This window comes from Rousettus aegyptiacus, unplaced genomic scaffold (genome assembly GCF_014176215.1).
Source record: "Rousettus aegyptiacus isolate mRouAeg1 unplaced genomic scaffold, mRouAeg1.p scaffold_m13_p_14, whole genome shotgun sequence".
In the NCBI taxonomy this organism is placed as follows: domain Eukaryota; kingdom Metazoa; phylum Chordata; class Mammalia; order Chiroptera; family Pteropodidae; genus Rousettus; species Rousettus aegyptiacus.
Genome location: NW_023416289.1, coordinates 53,775,149 through 53,801,517, shown reverse-complemented (window position 1 = coordinate 53,801,517; position 26,369 = coordinate 53,775,149). Strand labels below are relative to the sequence as shown.

At 41.9% G+C, this 26,369-nt stretch overlaps 1 protein-coding gene across 1 annotated transcript in view; it reads left to right on the top strand.

The window, feature by feature from the left end:
* Positions 1-26,369, top strand: part of AGBL1 (ATP/GTP binding protein like 1) — a 350,762-nt gene that overhangs the window by 228,184 nt on the left and 96,209 nt on the right. The gene's annotated exons all lie outside the window — the stretch shown is intronic.

Here is a 26,369-nt window from a genome sequence, read left to right as displayed (position 1 = left end):
ACATAAAGATATTTAGTTATTATATGTGCAACTATTACTGTAGTTGAACAATTAGTATTTAAAGAATAAGAAAAATTTATACCCTTTCTGCAGTTGCTCAAAAAACCTTATTTTTAAGTTTAAAGTCTTAATGCTATATCCAAGGAAGTTTTTTTTTTCTTTCATTATGCTCTGTAAAATTTCCATCATACTCTTTACAGAATCATCTGTTTTCATGCCATTTTTGTGTAGCTCTGTTTTGCTTCTCCGTTTCATTCGACTCCACTGCTTTGCCAAAGAGGGTTTATAATTTGCTATTTTGCATGAGAATGTGACTTCCAAGTTAAATCAAAACTGTAAGAGTATGTCTTTGGGCAGCAATTAAAATGATATGTTGCTCCTTCAGAAACGATGCTGAAGTCAGAGATTTTACTCTTTAATAATTGACGTTCATTTTCATGCAGGACTATATAAACAGCTCACACATATGCGTGTCATTTTTCATAATTTATTATAATGTATGGGTAAAAAACATATTATTATTTTTTTATACTGCTAGGTCTTAAGTCTGTGGTCCTTAATTTCTTTCGGATCATGGATCTCTTCACCCTAGAGAAATGCACATACGCAGACATTTCTGTGCATAAAACTTTGGGAGGCCGTCAACCAATATGGAGGGTTTGTGAACCTCAAGTTAAGGACCCCCAACTTCTCACTTTTCATGGGCAAGGGTTAAATCTCATCTCTACCCTTGTATCACATCTCTATAGAGCCTGACACATAAATATTCACACTGATGCTTATCTATTTGAACTTGACTTCAGCGAGGGTGATTCCAAAAGGCCTGTCTCCAGCCATGAGTTTTGTCATAAATACCAGATGCAAACTACACCAACTCAGCTGTTTCTCACCCATGTCTAACTCGAAATATCCAAAATGCATATCCGTTTTGTTTTCGTTTTCTCTTTTTCTGGAGAGAGCATGGCCTTTGGAGACGGAAATCGCTCCGTCTAGCCCAGGTGACACTGAGTGAGTGTCATGCACATGTCTCTCCTTCTGTTTCCCGGCGGTGTGAATGTCTTCTTTGTGAGCGCGTTGGGGACCAGAGCCTTAGGCCCAGGCTGGGTCTGAGCGTGGTGCGCCCACCCACGAGCCTGTCAGGGCTCACCGCTTCTCCTCGAGGGGGCTCAGAACCACATCGAGGCTCTTTCCATCCAGAAAACCCCCCCGAACCTTCGGGCTGGCTCCGTCCCCTCTTCCGTGCTCTCTTGGTAGTCGGACGTGTCGGCCCGGCCTGTTCGTCGGTCTGCCTGCCTTCTTCCCAGTCAGAGGGCAGGTTTCCCAAGCAAGGAGACTGCCTGCTAGTCGCCGTTGTACTTCCCAGCCTTGCACCATTCCTGGCTCATCATAAGTAAATATCTGTTATACACAAGGTAGCATTTGCCAAAGGCCTTATGCCACCTGTCCTGTCCTGGTGGCATTAGCTAGAAGCCCGAGAGTCCTTCTCAACTGCTCTGTCCACTATCTCAATTTTAACTAATTATCAAGTCAGTGATTTCACCTCTTTAATATCCTTTCTTTCATTTCACTCTTTTATCGTTTAAATTTCTATCATCTCTTACTTAAATCATAATACTAATTTACTAGTCAAGTGAGTTCTTTTGCTTCTGGCTCTAACCATCTGTCTTTCCACCAGAGGTTATTTTTCTTTTGATTCTAAATGACAGACATGAAAGTATTACGCCTCTGTTTAGCGGTCATCAACCCATAGGTTCAATGTTAAAATTCATGAACCCAACCCTGAACTCGACCTTTTGGAAGAATCTGAACCCCAGGGCTCTATATTTAACAAGGCGGCTGGATGGTTTCGTATCCACTCGAACTGAGGCAATACCGACCTAAACCATTTTCTCAGACATCCCCTCAGACTCGGAGGTTAAGTGTGAAACGCCAGGCTTCTTCCCACAGGTTAGGATTCAGGAGATTTGCGAGGCTGGACCTGGCAATCTGCACAGTAACCCCCTGCCCAGGTGATTCTGACGCAGGTGAACCGTAAAACCGCCACTGAACCACCTGGTCGGAAGGTCTGCCCTTCAGAGTCGCACCCCGGGCTCATCACGCTCGTGACTGCGTCTCCTCCTTCCATCCCCCCCCCGCCCCCCAAACATCAGGTCCCCAGAAAGACAGATTCACAGGACAGCTGGAATGCCGGGCTTGCACCTCACACCACCCCGGGTGCAGATCTAGGTCTTCCGTTTCCTTGTTTTGTGAACTTTGGTCAAGTCACCTTCATTTGGAGATAATTATATCCTTGCTGTCTGCCAATCTCGTGCCCAATGTTAAATGAAAATAAACTCTTACTATGTATACCAAGAGTTCTTAGTATAATGTATAGCATGTTATAGATTCTCCATAACAGTATATTATTTGTTATTTGCAGACTTTTACCTCTTTATTCCTTTGCTTACAACGTTTCTTTTGACCTTCTCCTTCTTGCCCCCCTTCGTTTCCCATATGCTTCTAGGGCCAGGATATAATTCACCCCTTTTCTAAAATCTGCACAAACATCTGGCTTCTCCAATCCCACGCCCAGGTGAAAGTCATTCTTCCCTGCTTCCGCTTTGCTAACCACGTCATCACGGTTTCGGTGCCGTTGTATGACGGTCATGTGTCTGTTCGCCTCGCCGCCTCAAGGCGAAATCCTCCGCAACACGAACTGTGTCCATTCAGTTCTGTCACCCCGGTGCCCGGCACAGTCTGTTCCCCAAAGCAGGCATGAGATGACTGTATGCTGCAGGAATGACAGAGAGGAACACAGCAAGTCGAGTCGTGATGAGTAAAGAACTTGAGGAGAGCTGTGAGAATACCTTTTTATATTATTGAGAAAGTTTTACGTTTTATTTTCTCAGCCTCGTTTTTATAAGGAAGATACTGACTGATACAAGTACCAAAGTAACATTCATGTGTCTTTTGGGGTTCAGATGCTCTCCCTCCAGCCTTGTGACTCCCTGCTCGAGGATGCTTGGCTCTCAGCTGTGCCTGCCCGTGTTGACCCTCCTCCCGCTCATGCTTCTGTTGAGCTTGGATCTCTGCACGCTGATTCCTGGTGACCGTCGGCAGCGGCTTTTCCTGGTGGTCCAGCTCCCAGCTTGAGTCTTCCATGCCGTCCTTACCTTTGGAGCTTTCCGTATTCTTCTCTTGACGTAACCTGCTAGGTGTTCATCTCCGTGTTATTTCACCCTGTAGGATCCAGATGGCGCTGCACGCCCCTGAGATGGGCTTGGCCAGTGGCTGTCATTGCCCCGCGCTCTGTGGCCTTAGCCACTGCGCTAGCCCGTGGGCCTGCCGGCTCTTCTGGCTCAGGTCTGCAGCCTCCCTTGACCTCCCAGAACCGGCACCAGAGGGCATTCTATAGTCAGAAATGACAGAGTGGAAGGGTCGGGTCATAAGGGGATGCCTGCAAAGTGCAGCATTCATCTAGAAACGAGTTTGGGCTACCTGGAACCTTCTCCCTTCCCACTGAGCTGCTTTCCTCCAAGGACAGCTAGTTGCTCCCAGCCCATGACAACCAAGGTGAAGTCTTAACCCCACGGTGCTGACAGCCATTCATTGCCAGTGACCAGAACAATGGTGACAGTGGTAATTCATGAATGAGGTGGCATCAGGGACTCACCAGAAACCTTGTACACGGGGCTAGATCCCTGCAGAATATGCGACTCATAAAAATACTTCTCAGAGACCCAGATGTCCCTAGTAATGAGACGAGCTAAAAAGTCGAAAAGGCCCCTCATTTCTTTTAAAGGAACATGGCTTCAACCGAAAGGGAGGCGAGGGCTCAGATGGCCAGGAGGCCTCTCGCCCCCCGTGCCGGGCAGCCAGGCTCATGCACTGAAGGAGCTCCTCAATCTCATTTATAAAGGACACAGCCGAAGGATGAATATCACTTTTTCCTGCTGTTGCCCAAGGACCCGTCCAACAACACTGCCCCAATTATTGAATATTGAATATATCTTTTCTCTAAGAAGCCAGACTTACTTATCTGGAATTAAGTCTCTGAACCGGTGACCCCTGGAAAGTGGGGGAAAAACCAGAAGCCCACCTAATGGAGCGACACATGTCGGACCCGAGAGAAGGCTGGTTTGCGGGGCGAGTCTGCTTCGGGTGAAGGGGCGCCTTCCCCCTTCTGCTCTCTGCTAACTGCGTGGGCTTCACCTGTCTGACGCGAAGAACGAGAGCACTAAACATTGTTAACGGATCCTGAACTTCTCATTCAGCCCCCAAATTGGTTTCCGGTCATGTTGGCCCACATTTTTAGTTGTGGTGTTTCGGCCCAACAACAGCTGGATGCTGACAGCTGCAGCCTGCGGGAGCGAACACTTGAGCTCCTCAATGTATAAAAATGATAAAATGACTAGACGGATAGGTTTCTAATTGCAGCCAGCATTCTGCAGCTGGGAAGTCACCAGAAGATATATATTCTGTGTTGTAATCCAGCAATTATGAGCTCCACCCCAACTGAAAAACACTTCCTTTTTCCTGCAGCCCCGCATCTCCATCCCTCAATCGCTGCCAAAATGTGAAGTTCATTTCCAGCCTGCAAACTATGTTCACTTCTTATTAAGGGGCTGACGCAGCTCCAGAATTGTAAATCCAGCCCAGGATTGAGACAGGGAGCTGGATCAGTCAAAAGTTTGAGAGGAACATGATGACAGGGTAATACCAGGAAATAAGACTCAGATTCGGGTGTAGGATGAGATCTGTGGGGTCACAGAGGCGGCCCCCCACCCAGCACCACCTGCAGCGCCAACCTCGAGATTCAAAGCAGAGCCTTTGTTTCCTCTCGTCAACTTTCCGATGCGCCTCCCTCCCTCTCCTCTTCCTCTCTTCTCTCCCTTCCCCTGCTCTTCTTCTTTCTAAGTAAGTCCCCCCTTGTCTTCAAAGAGCCACTGCAACTCATCACCCCTCTCTGCTAGGCCTCTCCCAGTGACAGGGGACCATCCATCCTACTTGAGAGGGCTTTTGTATTCCTCAGTCACAGAAATGTCACTTACGTCAACTACCCATCCTTCTATCTCCATAGTTAATCTTCCAAGTGTTCATTCTTGATTTGAGGGGGTGAAAATAACTGACTTTTATAGTTAGTTTTCTTCTGCTTATCGGCTTTCAGGACTGTCGTTTCACTGTGGATCTAAAAGCTGAGCAATGTCCCTGAGCTCTCCTTCTTGGAGTGTTGACCTTCGGCCTCTTGGACTAACTAGTCAATAGTCAAAGGGTAGGGTGGAGAAGGCGCGTGACCAGAAAGGAAGGTGCTCCGTAAGAAAGGAGGAAACGCTGAGACAAAATGGGTGGAGCTTGAGGGTGTCCCGCTAATAAGCAAAATGAGTCAGATGGAAAAGGACAAGAACCACGTGATTTTGCCCATGTGAGAATGTAAACCAGGAAGCAGCAAGTGAACAAACAAAACAAACAAGGTCAGACACAGACAACAGTATGGTGGCTGCCAGAGGGGAAGAGGTCGGGGGACAAAGAGGGTCAAGGGGGTCAATTATATGGGGGTGGAAAGAGGCTACACTGCGTGGTGAACATATAAGGCAATATGCACGTGGTGTGTTATAGAATTGTACACTTGAAACATATATTATCAGCCAATGTCACCCCGATACCTTTAATTGAAAAAGGCAAAAGAGCGAAGGACCGCTAAGAGAGTCTAAAGCATTATCCGGCCACATTTTGTGGCCCAGGGCACTACACTGGCCTGGCTTGTTGATTTAATATACGAAACCAAAAACCCCTTAAAAAGAAGGAGCCTTCTGTTTACCTTTGTGTTTTCAGGGTTTCACACAGTACCCGACATTTGACATGCACTTAAAAATAACGCTCGTGCAATGAACAGTGAATGAATGAGCGCCAATCAAATCTGGATGAATCTGTTTGCACTGATAGCAATGCCCTACGTTTGTAACATTTCCCAGAGTGTTTCCACATGTGTTATTTTACAATGATGTGACTATTAGCGAGTTGTCACTTTTTTCCTGCACTTTTGTGAATGAGCCAGAAAGCATAAAAATAAACAGTCAATTTGAAGTGGAGAATTTAACCGAAAGAAGAAATGGCATAGACTATTAGATATAGCACCTACCTGGCCTGTTGGGGTTTAGATCAGAGTTCAGCAGTCCACAGCCCGGGAGCCAAGTCTGGCCTGTGGGCCACATTGGTAAATAAAGTTTTGTCTGAACACAGCCATGCTCATTCGTTACATAATGTCCGTGCCTGCTTTCAGAATGCAAGGCAGGGTTGAGTAGTTGTGACAGGTGGTCAGAAGATATTTACCACGTGGTCCTTGACAGACAATCTGTATTGACCTCTGGTCTAGATTGTAATAATAGCAGGGTACACATGTCCGTTTTAAGAATGTCAAAGAAACCAGGGCCATTCTATTTCCCTTTGGGACCCCTCTTGATTGAGGGGTGACATTTTCTGATGATCTGGAGAAATATCAAGGAGTAAGTGTGGGAAAGTTAATAAAGAACAAAATGACATCATCCCGTTTAAACAACACATGAGTAAAGGCCCCCTGAAGCACCCAGGGTTTTTCACTCCAGTTTGTTGCGATACCTCACATGCTCAGTAGAGGGCATTTCTGGGGGGATCCGTCATTCCACGAGGCAGCCGTCACATCTCACTGAGGCATCCCAGACTCCCTCTTCATCTCACAGGTTTCGTTATCTCTGCACCTGAGAATCATTCCAGATACGGCCCTGCCAGGAGTTAACGTGTTACCCATGTCCAGTCTGACGTGAAGCGGAAGGAAAGATGACTTAGTCATATAACCTGGGGCGGAGTCCGGGGCAATGTGGGGATCTGATTGCTTTTGATACAGAATTTCAGCCAATACCATTTGGATGTTTTCTGACTGTGTGATAAAATTATGTGGTACACCCAATTTCTGATATTTTCCTCTTGTAAATCGACTTGCTTCCTTTGGCATATAAATTCGAGGGATCTCCAGTCTGCTAAATCACATACCACGGGATCATCTCCTTTCGATCTATCAATATTTAGGTATTTATTGCCTGTTGTCATTCCTTCTATTTTCTCTGTATTTGAAGGTTTATTAATATTTAAAACATCGTTTACAGTAGTTTTGGAGGGGATTCCTATAATGGATGACAGCATATATTCAGTCTTCAGTGTTTAAAACAAAAATTCTTTTCATTAAGATGTTACAGACATTGGAAATTCTATTAGCAGAAGATAAACTCCTTCATTTCATAATTAGAAAAATTCCAGGGAGACATAACGCATTAACTTATAATTATAAATGGCTGTTGTGCTTTCCTCCTCATAATTGACCCCCAGTTCAGAACTGATTGCTTCCAAATCCCTGTTATATCTCCCTCACACATTTATGGTTTTTGCTTGGCAGGTCTCAATAACTAGACTGTGAAGTGGTTAGGATTATGTTTAAGATGCTTTTGCATTTGAGCATCTTTAAGACCTATCACGGTACTCGCTATGAAGAGGTTGCCTCATAATTGCTTTTTCAATAAAACTGAATAACTTAGAATCAGAATTAACACAAAAACTTTTCGTTATGACAAGAGTGTTTTTCACCCACTGGCTGGAAATTTGAACCAGATGTTCGCTGTGTTCCCAGACTTTCCTTCCAGGTTTGTTATATGATTTGATTGATTATCAGGTTTAGAAACTCGCATCGGGTGGAGATTGCAACTTGGACTAACGATAAAGTTACAAAATTAAGTGTTTTTTATGATCCTTTTGTTTTATCTAAGGTGTTTTGATCCTCACACATCCAGCAGTATTGGAGAAATGGGAGATGTATTTTATTTTGTTCTTGTTTATGCTTTCAAAGAATACAAGATACTGATGAGGATGCTCATCATTAATTTCAGGGAAATGTTTCCTATTTAATGTTATTTTCTGTAAGACTATGAGAAGCAAAGTCAGGAACTTGGGAAGGCTTTTTAAAGGGGTAGTCGAGCACGGATAAAATGCCGATTGCCAAAAGACATACCTAAACTGTTCTATTTTACTCTGCTCCTAAAGAACACCTCTGTTTTTCAAAAGGCAGTAGGAAAGGGCTTGGGCTGGCACACTTCCATCCTCAGAAACGGCCTGTGTACTAGAGGCCCTGGCCTCACAGAGACATAAACAGACCTCTTCATACAAGCCCATCATTTCCACCAGAAAATTACTCCAGCTTCGAGCTCTATTGTTTCTACTATGTTGAATAGAGAGGGTAAAGAGACCCTTTATTTATTCTCTTTGTCTACAGAAAAAAAACATGGTGATTTAACACAAATGATTAGACACAATTATAGGCACCCCAGAAATTTTTGCCCATAGAACAGTTGATGACCAACAGTTGTCAGCCAAAGGAGTAATGCTCGTGGTTGCCCAGAGGAGAAAATCTTCCCATCATTAATTCTGAGAATTGTCCAGTCTATCCTAAGCGAAGCAGGAGGCCTTGGGGTTTCACAGCTTGGCTGGGGCTCTTGGGGGAAAGGAAAGGTCTGGGTTTGAGAAGGGTTGGGGTCTGTGGCTTTACAATTTGAAACAAAGTGAAACGGGGAGTGAGGAAGCCGAGATTACACAAGGGACTGATTTTAAAGTTGAGGAAGAGGTTCCCGAGCAAGAATGTCAGGTAGGAGCTGTAAGCATGGCTGATTCAGACTGGGAAGAAGGCAAGGACTTACAGTGGAACTCCATTTATTGTAAAATGTCACATACAGGATGCCTTCTCCACTCACTAGTATTGTGGTTCACTTCTCCACGAGTTCCATCGAATGAGGCTTTAAGCTGGATTGAGCTGGTAGGAAGTGTGAATTTCAAACACATTACAAGAAGCTAAAGTTGTAAATAAGTCATCCTGCCATCTTAAACTGCCAAGAAGATATTCAGCAAAAGTCATGACCTGGTTAGCAGCCAGGAGATCCAAGTTTCAAGCTAGCAGCAGAGACTTCTATTGTCCTGCAAATGACGGGGAGCCAGGGATGTTTTTTCCCCTTGGGGAGATCAAATTAATTAACATAAGCATGTCATCTGCTGACACCTGGCAGCTTAGGGTGTGACTCCCTTGTTATCTAAAGAGCTTGTCCTAGCCACTCTTAACTATTTTTATGTTAGCCGTGAGAAAGCGAGTAATTGCAGGGGTGGTGGCCATGCCCACTTACCAGACAAAATACGCAACTGAAGAGAGTACTGCTGTTTCTTTCTTCTAAAGAACACAGAGTTAAACATCCACCACATACATGGTACTGAAGAGCAGTTATGGGGCCAGCTGATGGTGAAAGCCCTGGAAGTTCCTTTTGTGACACATAGGTTTGCAGAGGAAGGCTTTGTCATTGTCACATGGTTTCTTGATGATCATTAGGTTGCAGAGAACTTAACCAACCGTTATGGCCGACCCCTGGAAAAGATACTTAGAGATTCACGCTACTGGCAAGAAAGCGGAGGACAAGTCAAAACACCTGAATTAATTTAAGCATAGCCCTGAACAAACACGTAGACACAAGATACAGAAAATTAATATAGTTCTTAAAAGAAATGTATTCAGTATGTTAGATGCATTTAAAGACATCATTGCTATGACTTTGGTATATATGAGAAAATTAGGGGGAGGGGAGCTGGGTAGCTTAATAATTTCTAACATATGTAAGGTGACTCTATTTCGTTTCCTATGGATTATTAATAAACAGGAACTTAAGGCATAAAAAAAACTAAAATTGAGGTCAGGTTTTTCCAAGCTTCAGTGCGTAAACAGGGACACATATGCCGATAAAGTAAAATCTCGATAATTAAGAGGCTAATTAATGGAGTATCTGGAATATGTAATTTGTTTTTTATACAGTTTTTATAATTGCATTTAAAAGTTGGTGTATAATTAATATACCATACAATTTAGCCATTTTGAAGATACAATTAAGTGGCTTTTAATATATTCACAAAGGGGCAAAACCATCGTCGTATATTATTCCAGGGCATTTTCTTCGCCCCAGTGGAAACCTCTCCTGCAGTCCCTGGGAATCACTATGACACTCTCTGTCACTACGCATCCGCCCTTTCTGGACGTTTCATAGAAATACCGTTCTTACAGTATACAGTCTTTTATATTTGGCTCTTTTCACTTAGCACAGTGTTTTCCAGGTTGTTGCATGTTTCAGTGCTTCATTCTTTTTGATGGCTCAGTAATATTCCATTGTATGGATATACCATGTAGTGTTTTTCCATTTGTCATTTGATGGATGTTTGGCTTGTTTCCACCTTTTAGCTGTTGTGAATACTGCTGCTATGAAAATCTATGTGCAAGATTTTATGTGAATATCTTTTTCTTTCAGTACTCTTGAGTATGTAATTAGAATTGGACCTACTGGGTTACAGAAGACTCTGTGTTTGACATTTAAGAAAACTCCAGAACCACTCCAAAATAGAAGAACCATTTTGTATTCTATTGAAATGTATAAGAATTTAAATTTAGGTACATTCTCTAACACTTACCATTTTCTATATCTTTTAGCCCCTTAATAGGTATGAAATGGTATCTTATTGTGGTTTTGACTTGCATTTATCTAATGCTTAATGATATTGAGTATCTATTCATGTGCTTATTGGTCATTTGCACATCTTTGGAGAAATGTCTATTCAGATACTTTGCTTACTTTTTAATTGGGTTGTCTTATCGGATATATGAATATTTTGTCCCATTCTGTGGGTTGTCTGGATACAGGATTCTTGGTTGGTAGTCTTTTTCTTTCTGTGCTTAAAGTACATCATCTTATTACTTTCTAGCTTCAATTTTTTTCTGAGGAGAAATAAGTTGTTAATCTCATTGTGGATCTCTCATGTAGGATTAATTACTTCTCTCGCTGCTTTCAAAATTTTCTTTGCACTTTGACATTGTGATGATGATGTGTGTAGGTGTGAACTCAGAGTTATCTGTCCTGGAATCTGATGAGTTTCTTGGGTGTGTGGATTAATATTTTTCATCCAGTTTGGAAAGTTTTTGTCATTATTTTTTCAACTACCCTCTCTGCTTTCTCTCTCTTTCCTCTCTTTCTGGGCTTCCCATCCTGTGTATGTTGGTAGGCTTTTCGGTGTCCTAATGGTCTCTGAGAAACTGTTCATTTTGTAAATTTTTTTTTTTTTTTATTTCTTGAGACTGGATAATCTCATTTGATCTATCTGCATGTTCATCGACTATTTCTTCTGTCTGCTCACATCTGTTGAGTACCTCTATTGATTTTTTTTTTTTTTCATTTCAGCCATTGTGCTTTTCACAGTGACTATTTGGTTCTTTTATGTAATTTCCATCTCTTTATTAATCGAATTTGTTGAGACGTGGTTCTCATATTTTCCTTTAGTTCTTTAGACCTAGATTTCTTTTGTTCTTTAAACATATTTGCAATCGGTGATTTAAATAATTGTCAATAAGTTCAACATCTGGGTTTCCACATGGATGGTTTCTATTAATTTCTTTCCTATACATGTGCCATACTTTCTGGTTCTTTTGCATGTCTCATAATTTTTTTACTGAAAACTAGAAATTTCAAATAACATAATGTTGCAGTTATGGAAATCAGGTTCGTCCTTTATGCCAGAATTTGTTGTTGTTGTTGTTTTTTTGTTTAATAACTTTTGAACTAATTCTATAAAGTCTGTGTTATTTGTCATGTGTGGTCACTGAAGTCTCTGCTTGGCTAGCTGTGTCATCTAGTTATTAGATGGAGATTTTCTTAGTTGCCTGAAACTAATCAGACCCATAGCATCTGCTGGGGGCGGGGGCAGGTCAGGGTTGTGGGCATGTTGAGGTGTGCCCCTGGTACTCACGTAGTTTATAACTCTGCCTTAGTCTCTGCTTTCTGTTCGTGCAGAAGCCGGGATAGGATGTCTTCAATCGTGACAAATTTCCCTGAGAAAAAAGGCTATTTCCACTTGGCAAGTTCTGAGTTAGGTGAAATGAAAACCAGTTTTGTAAATTCCTGTTGCCTGTGACCGGGGTACAGAGCTGATGTGCTCCTGATGTCATCTCAACAACACGACCTTATAGAAGAGCCTTGACACCACTTCCAAGACATTACTGATTAGATTTCACTTACCATCTGCTGCACTCTCCCTGTCAGAGCCCAGGAAAATGTAAATTCAAAATAGATGACAGAGTGAAAACAGAAAATGACACCTTCCTCATAATTGTGGTTTTTCAATCTGGATCATGCAGAAGGAAGGTAGGCAACAGGATTAAAACTCTAAAGGGCTACTCCCTATCTTGGCATTGAATAAATAAACAATACTCATTTTACTTCCTAAAGTTTCATTTGACTTTTTCTCACCTTTGAAGAAGAGTCAGGAAGACAGAAAGCAGATAAGACATAGGAGAGTTTTCCCCATGAACTAGGAAAACAGGAAAAGCAGAAATATCATCTTGACAATTATTCTCTTTGATAGAGAGTAAAAGTCATATTAACTATGTTTAGTTTGAAGTGTCTATTTTAGCTTAAAACATGCAGTATATCAAAGCTAACTTGTTTTTCTGATTCATGAGAACTAATTGTAAGAATGTTTTGATTTCTCATATTGATAAAATGACTCCCTGTATAAAAGGATGCACCAAACTACTAATGATAAGCCTGTTTGATTTTTTCCTGGGTCTTACTGGAAATAAACTAATCTAAAGTAACGTCAGACATTTTGCACAATATCTTGGAGGGAGCCAGGCCACTGATAAGACTAAACTTAGTTCTCCATCAGTAAAGAGATGGATCTGACCATTCCAGGAAGGATCCACTGATACCACAACCATGCTCAGCCATACCCATTCGGAATGGAAAATATACTTTAACTATAAAAATACTCTTCCCAGGGACTAGAGATTGGATAATTCATTTAATCATTCATTCATTCATTGCCTACTGATAAAGTGCCTGCTATGTATCAGCAGTTATTCTTGGTGCTAAGGATACTCTAGTTGAGTATGACAGGTAAGGTCCATGTTACCAATGAGTCTAGAGTGGAAAGATACAACATACTAAGCTAAAAATGTGTACTACTAGAATGACGGTTTTAAGTGCAATGAAGAAAATAATATAAGGAAGAGATTAGAGGGTAACAGGGTTGGATGGTTTGAGCAGAAAGGTTCTGTCTGATAAGACAACATGCAAACACAAATATGAGAGAGAAACTCAGAAAAGAGACTGTCAGGTAGATGGAACAGGAAATGCAGATACCCTGAGGGGGGATGGGCACAGGAGATCTTATAGCAGAGAAATCACAATAGTCCGAGGCTGTCGTGTGCAGAACAGACTGCCAGGAAAGAAGCGAGGGGTGATCAAAGATGGAAGCCGTTACAAGGCTCTGGCAGGGGTCTAGGTAAGGGATGGTGGAGCCCTGGGCAGGTGGTGGTGAAGGGGGTGAGTTGTAGTCAGTTTCTAAATATATCTTGAAGGCGGAGTTTGTAAAGTTTCCTGGTGAATGAGATTAGGGTATAAAATAAGGAAGTGTCAAAGATGACTAGTAGATATTTTGTCTGAGCGATCAAAAGAATGGGGAAACCATTTACTGAGAAGAGAGGGTAGTTGGTGCTTTATTTAAGAAGGCTAATCAATAGTTCATTTGCCTTTTTAACTTTCTAGAATTATATGCCTGCGTGATTCAGCTGAACATGACAGATAGGCTGCAGAGGAGTGGTGTGAGAGTCAAGCCAACAGAAAACCATTTCTGCAAGAAAATGTTTTATATAGAGTACAAATGAGAATGAGGACAAATAATGAGAGAAAAGGCAATAGCAGAAGATTGTGTTTTAGGTAAAAACTTTTCATACTTCCTCCAGGCCACCTATGTTCAGTTTGGTGAAAAACCTGGGTTCAAATTCTTACTTGAAATACGTGACTGTGGATAGTCACGTAAACTTCTTGACTGCAGGTTTTTCCGATAGGAAATGGAGACTTTTGAGGATTAAATGATATAGTTTTTTTACTCTTTTTAATTTCCTTTGTATGCTTTACTAAAAGTCTCAAGAAAGAAGGGAAGGAAGGACAGTAGGAAAGAAGGAATGAAAGAAGGAAGGGAGGAAGGGAGGGAGGGAGGGAGGAAGGCAGGAACGCAGGAAGGCAGGAAGGGAGGGAGGAAGGAAGGAAGGAACGAAGGAAGGAAGGAAGAAGGAAGGAGCCCATCCTATATTGATGGTCTAATTTGTCCCTAAGCTTTTGTACAAGTGGTTATTTGAGAGCCATTAAATGTTGAGCAGGACAGTAAGAACCAAAGCAGATTCAATGAATATTCAAAATTGGTTTCTCCTCCAGGAACACATAATCTAAATTCACAGTTTAGTTAAGTGAAAGCTTAACATCATATTTGATGGTGAAGGCCATGAAGGATTGTTATTTAAAAAATTCAAACATTTATTGATCACTGATTATATACTAAGCATTTTGCTGTATGCCTTTGGTGTATTGTCACTTAATCCTTAAAAAAAAAAAAAAGAAAAGAAAAAATTCTGTGAGTTAGATGCTACTATTACCTTTAGGTAGAGATTGAGAGGCAGAAGTATTCCTCCTCTGATAGGGAGGAGTCTTCAGTTTAGTGAAGTTAAATAATTTGGCCAAATTTACATACCAAATGGTGGGACCAGACTCAAACACACACAACGTGACTTCGGTAACTTATTCACATAAACTTTCCACCGTTTAGTTTTCCTAAGGGAGGTCAGAGGTTGAAGGAGTTGCTATGGCCTAGAATAGTCAAATAAAGTCTCTTGAAAGGGGCAGGGCTTGAGAAGATTTCTGGAAAATAAAAAAGAGTAGACTCAAAAGAAGAGAGAAGAAAGGAATTAGTTATCAGATATGGTTCCATCAGGAGTGGAGAGAATTCAAAAGTTGGGGAGCACAGACTGGGGAACAAGATGGAAATCTGGCTCACCCGTAGTGCTGGGTTTGTGTTGGGGGGCCATGAAGAGGTTAGGTTGGGTCAGCGAGCTGAGACCAGTTTGCAGATTTCGAATGCCAACCGAAGTCATTGACACATCATCCTTTAGGCAACAGGAAGCCACTGAGAAGACTTTAATATCATTTTGGAATCAGTTAGATTGGGAGAACAACATTATGAGAGCCGGGAGAGGAAAACACCAGTGAGGAGGCGGTTACTGCGATTCAGGAAGGAGGTGATAAGCCTCGGATGATCCCGTCCCTAACGGATCTGTGTTTCAAAGGATGGAAACATGCAGCCCACCTCTCTATCTTCCTCTCCCCCTGTGTATCTCTCTCTTTTCCTCTGCAAATCTTAATGTGGAATGACGGATTCTTTTCAAAGGATAAAGTCACCTTGGTTAGTGATCACGTATTGTAATTTTCTTTTTAAACAAACGAAAACTCTGAGCCAAGCAAAATTAACGAATTGGCCTAGGCTCACATGGTAGCAGGTGTCAACGTGAATACTAAAACCCAGATTGTTTTCTGACTTCCTCTTCAGCAGTGTAAGGGAATCGTTCCTGTCTTTTCACTTTCTCCTGCCAGGATTTTAAGGAAAAAGAACGCTAGAGTTCCCGGTGACTCTCTTTGTTTTTTTTTAATTAGGATGGCACTGGCAGTCAGTATGGCTTTCAGGGGATGGAGTGAAAGTTTGCTAGCTACTCAAACCCCCAATCAGCAGAAATTAATTTTCTTCATTTGTGTTCTTTGCCTCAAGAGACCCATCTAGATGGCAGTACGCACCAGAATTAAACACGCCGATGTCCACCTCCTTCGCCACCTCTGCTAGTTAGTAGGGAAGAAATGAGTTGTTGCTCTCCCGGGATACCTTTCGGCTTGATGAACTCATCATCAGGGACACGTAAACGTCCAGTCTGCTCTCTTGTCCATAAGGAAAGATGGCCTTAATATGAGAAAAAGCCTCGGAGGATAGAAAAAGGGAACTAACAAAGGGCTAGGGTTCATCCCATTCCGGAAGAGAAGCATGGGGTGTTTCTTTGTCTTATGGTCCACTGAAGAACCCTCACTTCTGAGCTTCTCTGAGAGATCTCAGCTGCAAACTTCTTTATTAACTCTTGCAATAGGGGTAAGAGAATGGAACGCCCGTCCCAACGTCATCAAAAGCCACTTTCATTTTTCTCGGTGTTAATGGTTTTGAGCTTTGCATGGAGATTTTCATCAAAGGCTTCTCTCTAACAAGGAAAATACAGTGACTTTTAATCCGAAAACAAACTAGAGCCATTCAGAGGCCGCTGGCAAGACAGGGGAGATCAGGAAAAAATCAATACCTCATAATTAAATCTGTCAAATTGACAGTAAAAAAATAAAAATCACAGCTTTAATTTAGATATCGGCTGCCCAGAGAAGAAATGCTCTGACAGCAGTAGACTGGGGGAGTTGGGTTTCATTTATCCCTCGGATAACGATGCGTTAGTTGCCTGCCATGTGCTGGTCAATGTGCTGTGTTGCTGCTGAGAATTTAACAGAACAGGATAGACATCTTATCTGCCTTGACCTGCTCCTTCTGATGCCCTCGGCCCGTAAACTAGAAGGGCTCGTCACCGTTATATTAGCCAGGATTAAAATAGTGTGTGACACATAGTAGTTGTCGTAAGTGTAAATATTTGGTGAATTAATAATATATATATTTATACAACACTTCTGAATACGTTTTTATACTTTACACCAACTTAGCAAGCATAAAGGGGAATATTAATTTTGTGTATGAGAACCTGGAGACAAAGGTGTCAAAACACTTGTAAGGCTAGTCATCCAGGCATGGCGTTGGACTCGTAAACTGTTGGTTATTAAAATATTAGGTGATGAAATTCTTTCTTCAAAGCTTGACTCCAAGTTCAATGTGCCAGCAGACAGATGAGGCACACTGGTTTATGTAGGTGTCAGGGGCAGACATCATCCATTTCTATAGATTCTTCCCCAGCTTTCACTTTTTGAGGAGATTGAATTGATACTGACACACGGTGGTTAAGACTTTGGGGCATTTTATAAGTAACCCTCTTCTGTATTACTCCGTGTCCTCTCGATGCAGAAGCTCACCTAGCCGTGTGTCCATAGGCATGTTATTTAACCTCTATAAACCTCTAATTCCTCATCTACAAGTTGTCATAACAAATGGGAATTATAATAGGAATTATAATAACAAATGCCTGTAGGGGTATTGTGACAATAAGCAATTAACAAGTGACTGGTAGGAAATAAGGACTCGATGAATGTTCACTGTCACGGTGATAACGGAGATGGTTATGATGGTGACGATGGTGATGAGGGTGAAGATAGCTTTTTCATGATCATCTGGCCTGAAACAAAAAAAAGATGAGGTGGACCTCATTTGTTTCTCACACAGCGATAGAATGTTTCCGTAGTAAATGTGATATAATAATTATCCAATCTACTTCACATCACAGACATGGCAACTTAAACAAAAATAAACATTGAGAATAATGTGATTTTCCTTTCGCGGTGTCAGAAAGCATTTGAAGGCCTTAAAGACTCTCTTGCTTTGTGATTGATTTTGCTTTAACAAACATGTATGAACAATGCTTCGTGTAGGCCATTTTAAAGTATGTAATTAAATGCCATTTTATTCCTGTTAACTTACACTTATTAAATAATTTCCATGGGCCAGGTGCTCTTCCAGGGTCTGGAGACTCAGAGATGTGTGGGACAAGACTCAGAAAAGGGCTGACCTTCCGGTGGAGAAAACGATTATAGTAATACAAAATACCTCCCATGGCAGAGGTGTCCTCAGCTTACCTTTATAAAAATTTAGAGTGTCCATATCTCTGTGGCCGTTTTCCTTGTCTGAGTTTGTTATCTGATGTATTTCTAAGGCCAGGCTCACGGGAATAATATTCCCCGGGTTCTTGAATATCAGGAACTTCGTGTTCATCCCTCTGTCCCAATTTGAAGATTTGTTTTGCTGGATCCAAAATCTTCGTCTCATTATTTCCTTTCTTTAAATGTATTATTTAATACTTTGCATATCATGATTCAGTTTTCTTCAGAAGCATTACTTGTCAAAAGGGTTAATCTAATTTTTTTTTTTTTAAGTCATAGCCTTCTATTGACTAGATTCCCAATGAATTTATTTTTCTTTAACATCCAGTAATATTACTAGATTATGTCTTGGCGTATGCTGTTCTGGGTCAGTGTTCTCAGATGCATAACAAACTATTTCGGTGCGTAGCTTTGAATTCTTTGATTATATCATGAGCCTTTTCTTAACGTAGGTTTCAGTATCTATTCTGACCTTAGGGTTTATTTCCTTCCTCAGGTGCTACTATCATTTGTCTGCTGGATGTCGTTTGCCTGTCTTTAATATTTGTCATTTTTTCTTGAATCCTTTTTATCTATCTTTTTCTCCTTTAGGATTAAAACAATGTTTTCTTTTCACATTTTTCTCTTGAGGCATTATTTGTTGCGCTTATTCATTCTTGAGTTTTTCCAGGCTAGGTTTCATTTACAAAAGGATATTTTTCTGAGTTATTATAGCATTTATTAAGTTATTATATTATTTCTGAGTTTTTCTAATTCTTAAATATACTATTCTTTGATGAACTATAGACTTACTCCTATTTAAAAATTAAATCTTGTAAAAATCTTTTTGGAGTGTTTATTTTGAAATCATGTATGTGTGTCAAAAAGTTGTAATAATTGTATGCTTATTACTGTCTCTCTTTTACCCAGGTTCCCCAGATGCTAACATCTTACGTATCTAAAGTATAATGATCAAAACCAGGATGTTAACATCAGTACACTAGTATTGATTGCAGACATTATTCAGGTTTTATCAATTGTGCCAATAATACCATTTTTCAGCATTATAGCAATGCATTTTGTAGTCATGTCTTCTCAACTGCCTCCAATCTCAGTCTTTTTCTTTGTTTCTCTTGATTTTAAAATGTTTGACGAGTATTCATCTGTTACTTAGAAAATATACCCTAATTTGGGCTAGTCTGAGGTTTCTTCATGATTAAATTCAGATTTCTGTTTCGGTCAAGAGCAGCACGTAGGGTCTGCTGTTCCCTTCTCAGTTTCCAGTCTCGGGGTGTGTCTCATGTTGCTGTGTGTCTCTGACGACGGTGTTACTACCTTCCATCTCCTGTTTCAGGTGGTATCTGCCATAAAGTTACTATTCTTCTCTTTGAAATTAAGTACATGGCACAGAGATACTCTGAGTATATGTCGATAGTACGATAGTATGTTACTCATCATACTTTCACCCACTTATTTTAGCATCCTTCGATGGCTCTGCTGGCCACGGTTACTACCGTGATGTTTGCTAAATACTCCCCGCCCCCCTTCACTCCTGTATTTCTAATTGGAATTCTACTGAAATGAAGAGCTATTCCTTCTCCTCTACTTACTTATTTGCATTAGTACAGACTTATAAACATCTACTTTACATTTCGGGTAATAACATATCATTATTATTGATTTGATTGTTCAAGTTATCATAGTTAGTCATCGGGATGCCCTTAAAATGGATTATTCTGCCATTTCAACTAATCCCCATTGTTTTGTATTACTTCTTTCCTTCCTGGCACTATAACATGTGTAGACTAATATTTTTCTTTCCCCTTCTTACCCCTGATACCAAGCATTGCTTCAGGCGGTCTTGATTCCTTTGATTAAATAATGGTACCTGGAAACTGAGATCTGGGCATTATATAAGATCATTGCTGCTAGGGTGTTATTGTTTTTAGTTCCTACCAGTAGGCAGAGCTAGGAAATGGATACGTGCGTGTATGCGCACGGACACACACACACACGTATTTATTTCTTTATTTACCTGTCTCTATATAAAACCATGAATCCATGCTGATAGCGCTGATTCCAATAGAACATCACAGAGTTAATTCTTTATCTGCGACTCCTGTCTGTGACAATGAGAAACCTGGTTGTTATTATTCGTAATAGATGTACTTATTTACTCAGTTTTAGAGTACACACAAAGTAGTTTTAAAATTGCCAGCTCAGAATTGCCTGCCGCTGTGAAAAACAGATTCATGCACTATCCTTTTTGCCTTTAGATTTCCAGTATATAACTGCAATTCTGTTTTCTAAAGTTATATAGGTCAGTTATTCTTCCTTCCGTCAGTGCTGTTTCTTTGCCTTAGAGTTTAAGTTTATTTGTGACTGTTTATAATCCATTCTGTGTTCTCTCCATGGTTCTCTTGTGGTTGCCTACACTTACTTTATTCACGTGAGTCTACGAAACATCTATATGGTTTTAAAAGTTGAACAACACGAAATGAGAAGTGCCATCTGCCCTGTACCCCTGCTACCCAATTCCCATTCATCCATTCTTTACATACCATTCTGCCTACTTCTGTAAGTAATCAGTCTCATTAGTTTCGGATTGCTCTTTCTTGTATTTTTTTTGCACAAATGAATAGATGTGTGTAAATTGTCTTATACCCCCCCTTTGCTCTTATGCTTTTTATATATTTATATTTTTTAACACTAACTCTATGTCCTGAAACCCATCATTCCATATCAGGTCAAAGAGACCTTTCTCTCTCTCTCTTTTTTTTTTTTTTCAACAGCTAGACAATACTCTATTTTGTAGATGCATGGAATTATTCTTTAGATGAATGTTTACTTCAGTTTGTCAATATTATATCCTGTTACCTCACTAAATTATCTATCATTCGAGTTAATCATTGTTTTCTCGTTATGTGATTACAGTATCTGCAAGTAGACATGGGTTTTTCGTAAAGACCTGCTTGATGTGCTTCTAACCAATGTCTCTCGTCTGAGTTCGGTGGATGATATTGCTAGCTACTCACTGAACAGTCATGCAAATATTAGTCTTTATCACCTGTTCTTAATCTTTGTGGAAATTCTTATTGTTTCTCCATTAAGTAAGATCCTTCCTTTGACACTTTTATGATTTTGGGTTTTAGCGAAAATTCTCAATAGATTTAAAATTTCAGAAATTAATTAAATGATCTTTCCTCGTATCTGGTTGGTCCCAGATGATGTCAGCTTGCGGCAGCAGGTAACTCGAAGTGGTCACGGCCCGGCTGGTGTCAGACTGATGGCTCAGCCTAAAATGTCACTGTCGACATTGCATATGTTTGGCACATGCTTTTGTTCTCAAGACAGAGCTCTAGAAGTTTCAGCTTTAGGGTTTTAACTGTTTCCGTGGGAGCTGTGTCTATTTCTATTGAGTCAATTGTGAATGGAATTGCTGGATAGAAATGTGAATTAACTGGTTACATATTCTTGATTTATAGAAGTGATATTGTAGCGCTCACTCTATATTTGCCAAGCCGGCCCACCCGTTCATCTGGTCTGGCCTGGTTTTAGCTCAACTCATCCTTCTCTTGTCATCTTTTGAATTGTTCCATCGGATGTTTCAATAAACTTATGAAATCAGATTTGTCAAAGTGACTTAGAGAAAACACATTTTCGTCTTAACTCTGTTATTCGTTTTCAAATTAAAGCGTGCAAGATATTAACACAATCGTGGGGAAAGTGGTGTGGGCAGGGAGGGAGGGGAGCCAGCTTTTGGAGCTGATGCTGTCCTGGGAGAGATGCTAGAGAGCATAAATGACATGTATCAGTCCAGGTTCCTGAAAGTGCGATGGCAGTTAAGCCCTTTACAGAATGCATAGTTTTTTGGTAAGTGTTCAATTTCTTTCTTTCCTCGAGGAATAGTAGGAAGCACTGCTTCTCACACCAAGTGGGCCTATTCTCTGGGATCTGGTCACAATGCAGATCCTTGAGTGGGACCCTAATTTCTGGGTACCCAGCAGGCCCTCACTGATGCCGATGCTGTAGGTTGGTGGCCGTGTTTTGAGGGACACAGGCATCAGCAACAGTCCATTGAGACTGGATTGACCTGGGTTCCAGTGCCAACTCTGAGCTAACCTTTGAACCCAGGTCACTGCTTCCAGTCCATCTTTTGAAAACACTCGCTTTCCTTTTCCTGGTCTCTAGGGTGATCAGGCCTCTGGGGACTCTTTGCTTGTTTTTTAGAGGAGTTGCAGGACATGTGGGTTTGGTGTCACTCTCTAGATTATTGACTCTCCAAACGTTTTACGTGACAAAAAAATATCTTGATCCTAACTATATGTTCCTGGTGACCCTAATTGTCTCGAGCTTTGCAACTGTGGACTCAAGATGAAACTGCTCTTTGATTTTTCCTTTTCCTCCCCTTTCCCCATCCAAGTCATGTGTATTTGGGAAGCCCTAGGGGTCGTGTTTGGCCAGTCGTGCCCCATGCTGCTCCGCCGTGTTCCTGAAGCTTCGGTGCATCTTTATCTTTATAAATAGTCTCCTCCTGCACCTGTGCTGCCTCCTGCGACTAGGATGCGCGGTGAGTGGTGAGGCCACTTGCTAAATGTTACACATGCCGCCTCCCTTTAGACTCCAGAGCCCGCCATGCAGGGAGCACCACCGCTGTGAGGCCTGGCATCGTTCGTTCAGTCCGATGACCTCGGTCTCTCCATTTATCAATCACAGATGGGTGGGAGGTATTTGAATCATTTTAGTGTCTGACTGCGGGTTTATGGATTTTCTTTGGGGAAGTATCTGAGAATTGTAGCTGAAATGCTTTTGTTTGGTCATCAAATGACTGTATTTTCAGAAGATCTGAAACTTTTTTTTTTTTTTAAGAAAAGCTGCAGATTTAATAGTTGGGGACTTTTTAGACACGGTCTGCAAATGCTTAAAACGATAACAAGGTGAAGCAGTCGGAGGTGAAAACAGAAGGAGTGGTGGCCCCCGAGGGGCCGGGGGATGGCTCGCGCCCCGTCTGGAACATTCATTCAGTGTAAAACAATCAGGTCCCATTCTGGTCAGGAACCCTACTTAAAAACCGCTCTGAAAATTTGGGATCCAGCATTAGAAATGCTGAGGGTCCCAGCTCACCGGAGACTGAGGGGTTTTATTGGAATGTAAGCATTTCAAGGCTAAAATTATAACATTGCTGGACAAGCTGAGTGATTAACCATGGCAATCTAGCAAACTTTGTGCATTTAAATAAGCTTTATCTTAAAATAAACTTTAATAAACTAAAGCTTTCTTTTTTTATTTAAATGACTAGTGGCATCAAATGACTTCACCTCTGAAAACCAAAAGAAAGTGGTATTTGTTTTCCCCTATACATTTTCAATATTCATTGGGGAAAAATAGCAATACTTACCATTTTATTTTTTTTTATAAGCAATGCAGGACTTCAAACTATTTGAAGAATGACCCCTTTTCAGAAATTAGAGGGACCGAATGTCTTGCCAGCCAGTCCTAGCTGTCCATCTGCTAATTCTCTCCTCATAGAGAGAGCAGCTGTCATTTCAGGAATGTTACAGTAGATAATAAGACGAGGTGCGTTTCATCTTCAAATGCTTAAAACAAATCCCTGGGAAGAGCAGCAGCGGTTCCTTTGGCTACGTGCGTCTCTGATATTATTAACATGAAATGCCAAACGGATTTGGAGATTGGAAGCAAATGAATCTGCTTAAGAGGAAAAGCACTCGAGTTAGGTGTAGGACATATCGAAATAATCTGTAACCGTGTGGATAGAGGAGCTGCTGAAGCCGGGGGCACACACACAGATATTCTCAAAATCATGGCACCGCGTAGAGCCTCGAATACCAGTGCAAACACATGGGCTTCCCAAATCTGTATGACCTGTGTGTACCAAAGGAATGCATTAGCCTCTGCACCCCTGCAAAACGAGCAAAATTTGCCCCGAATCAACAGCTTCCCCAAGTCTCACAATGGCCTCGTTTCTCTCCAAATCCACGCACTTAGATAATCTTAGATTCTGTCCTCCCTTTGTATTACTTAACAGCCCGAGGTCCAATCAACAAGTTATGTCGGTTATCCTTTGCGTTCTTTCTCATATGATTTCTTTTCTCTCGGATTGATGCCACCCTTTACTGTACTCAAGTCAGGTGGTACTTCAACCTGACCATAGCCTCTCGTCCAGGGTTCCTGGCCAAGAGTCTTCTCCCTTCCAGTCAACCTGCATGTAGCTCCCTGAACATTCTTCACAAGGAAGAAAAATTAGGGTGATATAAGGAACCGGTGGACACAGTCCAGGTGGAGCTATGCATCCCTGAGCGTTATAGGTGTGCGTGAGGATGTAGATACAGATAAGATTCGTGTGGGGCTACAGGTGTGGACATCACGTGGGCATAGGCACAGGTGGGGATAGAGTTATACGGATACTTCTCCATGTGGAGATCTACAGTAGATACCGCTTCATATGATCCTGAGAAGTGGGTTAAGCATACCTATAGTTTTTCATTTGTGAGAATATTGACCTCACGTCCCTTCCCTGATGACAGAGCCGACAGCTGGGACTACGTCTTCTGAACCCAAACTCAGGCTTATTATGACTGCAGCACGAAACTTATATTTTTTTCTGTTTTGAGGGGGAATTATAATCTAGAGTGGTCTTTCAGCTATGCGGTCACCTGTGAGCCTTTTCCATGCGGACATTGCCCCTGAACTTGGTCTCCGGGGAGCACACGGAAAGCAGAGGTGGAGAGAGCTGCCGCGGAAGTGCCGGCTACTGATCACATACAACGTGCCTGCGTTTTCATTTACACAGACAAGTGCTCTTCAGGGGCCTCAACTGATTTCATCACTTTCGATGTTAACAAAGAAAAAACAAATCCCCAATGTCGGTGAGAATTCAGGTGAAGGCGAGGAGAAACCGACCAGTTAAAAAAGAGTCCTGGGGGTCTGGGACGTGGTGCATGCAAGTACCTGCATTTGAGAAAAGAAATTCGTTTAAACACAGCCAACCTGGAGTGTCTGCTTCTCTCCGTTGCTGTCTGCGTTAAAGATCCGCTTCATATTCACCCATGTGCTTGGTTGCTGGGCAGAACCGGTAAACCCCATTTCTAGAATAGATAAGTATGCTTAAGCTACCTCCCAGGATCATTTTAAAAAGAGGAAGGGAGGAGCACAAAGGCAAGAGAAGGACAAAAAAGTCGGAGAGGAAGACGTGAAAAAATCCTACCATTGCTCAAGTCAAAATATTTTAATGGCGAAGTCATGATCAATGAGTAAAGGCTTTCAGTTTCTAGAGCTGTAAGAGGAGGCTGAGAAGCAGCAGGAAACTAATATTTAAAGATAATTTCAGAAACGTTAAGATGAAAAAGTTGTGAAAGGAAGAGGCTGAACCTTTTTTCTCCCACCTCCAAGATTTATTGAAGAGTATTTAAAGAAAAAAAAAAGGATCTGATTCTACATTTAAATGCTACTGCGTTCATTCATTCCAGATTATTTACTGAATATCAACTCTGACATGGTTACTATATTAGGGTTTTGATGATGACAAAGTGTTCCTGACCCCAGGAAGCTCACCATTGAACAGGGAAGGCGAGAGATGTAAAAGTGAATAAATGGATGGGTGAGTGGGTGGGTGGAGAGAGAGAGAGACAGAGAGAGAGAGAGAGACAGAGAGAGACAGAGAGAGAGAGAGAGAAAGAGAAAGAGAGAAAGAGAAGGAGAAAGAGAAAGAAAGAAAGAGAAAGAGAAAGAAAGAGAGAAAGAAACACATTCAAAATGGTTTTATACGAATTCTGATGAAGGGAACCTCTGGATACTATTCTAAAAAACAAGAGCAGAATGTAACGGGCTGTGGATGTGGATTGGGGACACTTCACTGCAGAGTGGATCCCCTGAAAGGTGAACAGGTAGAAAGAGATGGCGACGGGGAGAGTCCTGGCAACAGGACAGCAGACACGGTTGCTCGGAGGGAACCGCGAGTCCTTTGGTGGAGCTGTGGCACAGAGGGGACAAAGGTGGCGGGAGGTGGGGTCGGGGGCTTGGCAGGACTAGGCGACGGAGACGCTGCGCTGCTCCTCTTAACCCGAGCCACCTCCTCAAGGCCCCACTGAGTAAGCGACGTCTCAGCAGCACTGCTGGGAGCCTCCCCTGAGTGTGGGCTGCGCTCAGCGACGGCCGGAGGTCGTGGGCTTTGGGGACGCCCGGATCCTGCAGCTCAGCCTCTCGGTTTCCTTCCCTCTGAACCGCCCTCAGTGTCATCGCTCCCCAGCTGCGTCACCTTTGTGAAATGACTCGGTACTGGCGACCGCGAACGTCTCCTCTTCCCAAATGAGGGGACTTATGGTTCTGAGCTCATTTCTATCATGAACATTCTGTGCCGATGTCTTTGAAAACGATGCTCTAGACATCCAGGTGAAAGTCGAGCTTTCCGTGTCATCTGTACCGATAGCGAGGAAGCATTGTGACGGGAGAAAGAGCCTTGTTTTGCGGAGGCAAACAGACCTGGCTATAAGCCTTGGCTCTCAGCGATATGTTCTTAGGTGCATTTATGCAGTCACCCCTCAGCGTCGGCATGGGGGTTGAAGGGGATCCACTGGGCAGAGGTATAGCGCCAGCTGGAAATATCATCTAGAACCC